Raw genomic sequence first — 4,817 nt, forward strand, 5'->3', positions numbered from 1 at the left:
CCAGGGACAGAGCTCAGCTCCAGGGTTGCTCACGTGGGTGTGAGCATGAGCATGCAGTGGGCACACGAGTGTGTATGGGAAGAGTGGGGTGATCAAGGCCCACTGGAGTGCATGTGTGCAGCTGCCTGCACAGGCGTGCACAGATGGGTATAGTGTATATTATGTACAAGTGTGCACACAGATATACATACGTGTGTGCAGTGTGTGTACAGGTGTATATATGTGTATACAGCTGTGTGCAGAGATGTGTATAGTGTGTGCAAGGCGTGCACAAGTATGTAGCATGTACTTGTGTACAGGTGTGTATGGTGTATGTGATACACATGTGTGTGCAGAAATACACAGGTGTGTGCAGTGGGTGTGGGTGTGTAAAGCACACACACATATAGTGTATAGGTGTGTACAGATGTGTATCGTGCATATTATACATATACATAAGCGTGTGTATATTATACATACACATGTGTATCATGTATATTACACATCTACATAGTGTGTAAGGGTGTGCACAGACGTGTGTAGTGTGTGTGGGTGTGCGCAGCTGTGCACAGCGGGTGCCCCCAGGAGACCCGACCAGCCCCTCTCACTTTCCAGGCCTGGCTCATCATGGCCTCCAGCCGCCCCCGGGTCTCTCCTGCTCGCCCGGTGCCCCCGGCCCCGTGGGCAGCAACACGACCAGGCTGGTGCCCAGGGAGCGGTGGCGCCTGGGGAGCTGAGGAGCACCTGGGGTCAGGGCTGGGCCTGCTCCCTGGCAGCGCGAGCAGAGAGCAGGGGCCCCCGTGATTCAGCCTCATGGAGGGGCCTGGGCCTCAGGGCAGGTGGCCTGAACCTGCACAGAGACGGACACGTGGGTCCCACCTCCTCATGACCCACACCCGTGGAAAGACAACGGACACAGACACACAGAGAAGCAGCTCCAGCACACACACTGGACACCATGGTGCCCACACGCGGCTACAGACTCACATGAACCAAAACACACACTCACCCTTCCTTTTCCATACTCAGAACACACACGCACACTCACACTCTCACGTCCCTTCTCCTCCCTCCAGGCCCTGGGGGCTCAGGGGTCCCACTGAGGCTCACTCGGGCCCACCACTCCCTACGGGACTGAGCGACATACCCGGATGTCTGGGTCCCAGCCTCACCGCTCACTAGCCCTGTGTCCCCCGGCCTGCCTCGGGGGTCCCATCTGTGAGGTGGGCACATGCCCCCTGCTAGGGAAGCCCCACACGGACGGTGCAGGAACATGTGGGCAGAGGTCAGCCAGCAGCTGGGAGCAGCCAAGCAAGTGCTGGGCCAGAGCCAGGGGGCTGTGTGCGGGTGGGGGCAGAGCAGCCTGGGGACCCATGTGCCCCTCCCGGGCCCGGCCCCTCGGCCAGTGGGAAGCCCACCCAGCCCTGTGCACTGTGCACTGCCGCTGTGCTGGCCAGAGCAGGCCTCTGGGCCCCGGGGAGAAGCCCGCAGGCCTGCCGGGGTCCCCAGCAGGGGGCCGGGGAGTGGGGGCCCCTTGCCGGGGGAGGCGGGAGCCTCAGGCCTGGGGCTGACAGCCAGGGCCATGGGCCAGAAAGCAAGACAACCACACAGCACAGCCTGAGGACAGGATGGCCGCCTGGAGGTCGTCAGGACAGAGGGCAGCCCCACTTCCGGAGCACTGGGGGCCCTGGCAGGGAGCACCGGGCGGTGCACGATGTCCCATCGCCGTGCTCCACACCCGAAGCCACCAGGGCGTCGCGTGTCGACCACACTCGGCAGCAAGAATGAGAAACGGCCCAGCCCAGGTGCCGCCACACGTCCGTGTCCCTCCAGCCCAGGGGGTGCGTGGGCCTCTGCACCTTCGAAGGCCCATCTGAAGACCCTCGCTGAGGAGGGCATGTGGCGGGGGAGCTAAGGGTCAGGTACGCCTGTGGCGACCTCCATGCCCGGCGGCCCCCGACACCCCCAAAGCTCTCCTGCCGAGCCTCAGCACGTGCCCTTAAAGACCAGGGGCTGTGCCGACGGCCATGCCGCCCTTGCCGCTCCAAGTGAGGACTCCCGACGTCTCGGTGTCCCCACACCCACGCACAGCCCCTCACCCCAGACCGTGTCCCCTGTTCTTCAATCCCGGGGGGGAGCCCCCAGCCCTCTCTGGAGCTCATGGAGCTGACGGTCTGGGCTTGGAGGCCACTGCCCCATTGTGGCCCCCAGACTCGCCCACAGGGTGGGGCAGCACCGCGACTCTCTAGAGAGTCACAGGTCGGGACCACTGGCCTCGGACATTCTTTCACTGGGGGTCAGAGATGCCTTGGGGGAGGGATACAGGAGTGCTGATGCATAGGGGCACATGCACCCCAGTGTTCACAGCAGCACTCTCCACAATAGCCAAGACATGGAAAGAGCCTAAGTGTCCATCAATGGACGAACGGATCAAGAAGATGTGGTTCATCTATACGATGGAATACTCCATGGCAATGAGAGAGAATGGAATCTGGCCATTGTAGCGACATGGATGGACGTTGAGGGTGTTATGCTGAGCGACATAAGTCAGGCAGAGAAGGACAGATACCGTATGTTTGCACGTATAGGAGGATTAGGAGGAACTTGACGGAGGAACAAGGGGGAGAAGAAGGGGGCAAATGGTGGGGGAGAGGGAGAGAGGCAAACCATGAGAGACTCTTGAATGCTGAGAACAAACTGAGGGCTGATGGGTGTGGGGGTGATGGGCATGGAGGAGGGCACTTGTGGGGATGAGCACTGGGTGTTATATGGAAACCAAGTTGACAATAAGCTATTTAAAAAAAAAAAAAAAGAAGGAAATCTGGCCTGTGTAGCAACATGGATGGACGTTGAGGGTGTTATGCTGAGCGACATAAGTCAGGCAGAGAAGGACAGATACCATATGTTTGCACGTATAGGAGGAACTTAATGAAGGACTGTGGGGGAGAAGAAGGGGGTAAATAGGGGAGAAGAGGGAGAGAGTCAAACCATGAGAGACCCCTGAATGCCGAGAGCATGAGGGCTGAGGGGGGTGGGGGGAGGGGAGGGGGGAGACGGGCATGGAGGAGGGCACTTGTGGGGATGAGCACTGGGTGTTATATGGAAACCAACTTGACAATAAACTATTAAAAGAAAAAAAATTAAAGCTGAAAAATTTTTCAGATATTTACTTAAAAAAAAAAAAAAAGAGAGAAGATGCCTTGGGGCCTGGCCCTGCTGGGACCCCTGTCTCCTGGCTGCCCTAAGCAGTAGGGACCCGGCGTCCAGGCAGAGGTGGGGGCACCGGGGCGAGCGGCATGGTTTCACTGAAGGTCACGAGATGGGGTCTCCCGCTTCTTCATTCCCCCTCCATGTGTAGGCCGGGACCACCCCCCCCCCCGCCAAAGAGAAGTTCCCTCATCTGCTATTAGCTGGGGGTTGTGGGGCAGGATCATTCTGGAATGAACACCGCCGCCTTCCCCTTACACACCAGGTTGAGACATGAAGAGACACAGTGGAGAGAGAGACAGAAAGAGACAGGGAGAGAGACAGTGAGAAAGAAAGAGACAGAGACACAGAGGCAGAAAGAGACAGGGAGAGACAGAGACTGAGAGAGAAGGGGAGAGACATAGAGGGGAGATAGGGAGAAACTTGCATGGCAAGGGAAGGGGAGCCAGGGAGAGGCAGAGCCCCAGGCTCAGATGAGGCAGGGTCGTGACCAGGGCAGGTCCTGGGACAGCAGTGCCCGTCCCCATGTGACCTGGGGCCCCCGCCCCGGTGTGCAGCGTGGAGGCTGCAGGCCTTCTCCTCTGCTCCCACGTGGTCCCCCTGCACCCCACCAGCCCTGGGGCTCGGACCCTCACAGGCTGGCCTGCAGGGCGGCCTCCCTGGGGACCCCGGTCACGAAGATAGGACAAGGGGACGAGCAGAGAATCACTTTAATTCACTAAAGTCCCCATTTGCAGGGCAGCGAGTGTGTCACTGACCCGAGTCGGGCTTCTGCCAGCTGGGAGGGGTGGAGGGTCCCCTGAACCCTGAGGCCGGGGCCAACCTGGCCATGCCGTGGGGGGGTGGCTGGGGTTGCAGGTGGGGATCGATGCAAGCTATTTCGGGGAACAGCCACAGAGGGTGAGAAAGATGTTTTCAGTGTGGAACAAACAACCATTTGCATGTCCCTCTAGGGCCCAGTTTGCCCGAAATGAGTAACTGGGGCAGAAACAGAGACTGGAGCCTGTCACACCTGCCTGGGGGGTGGGGGTGGCGGGAGGTGGCCCAGTGTCAGACCCTAGCGTTGGGCCCCAGAAGGCAGTGGGAGGGAGCTACCACCAGACCCCTGCTTGCCCCCCGGGGCTCCCTGTGAGGGTGCAGCGAGGCGGGGTGCCTGCCGGTGTGTGGCTGGAGCCCCCCCCGCCCCCGGTGTTTGCAGGACACCAGCCAGGGCAGGTCCCCTGGTGGCTGCAGTGTGTCCCCAGAGCAAATGGAGGGACGCCGGGGAGGGGGATGGGAAGGCGGCGGGGGAGGCCCAGGGGCTCCGGATGGGGCTCCTCGTGCTGGGGGCAGGGAAAGCATGGCGGCGCAGGGGGCTCCATGTGCTTCATGTTCCATGAGACCCCTCGACACTTGGGAGCTGATTCAGATCCTTACTCTGAAAACAGGAACAAGGGGAAGGCGGCGGTGTTCATTCCAGAATGATCCTGCCCCACAACCCCCAGCTAATAGCAGATGAGGGAACTTCTCTTTGGCGGGGGGGGGGGTGGTCCCGGCCTACACATGGAGGGGGAATGAAGAAGCGGGAGACCCCATCTCGTGACCTTCAGTGAAACCATGCCGCTCGCCCCGGTGCCCCCACCTCTGCCTGG

This window comes from Hyaena hyaena, unplaced genomic scaffold, assembly GCF_003009895.1.
Source record: "Hyaena hyaena isolate Hyena2069 unplaced genomic scaffold, ASM300989v1 scaffold_1514, whole genome shotgun sequence".
Lineage (NCBI taxonomy): Eukaryota > Metazoa > Chordata > Mammalia > Carnivora > Hyaenidae > Hyaena > Hyaena hyaena.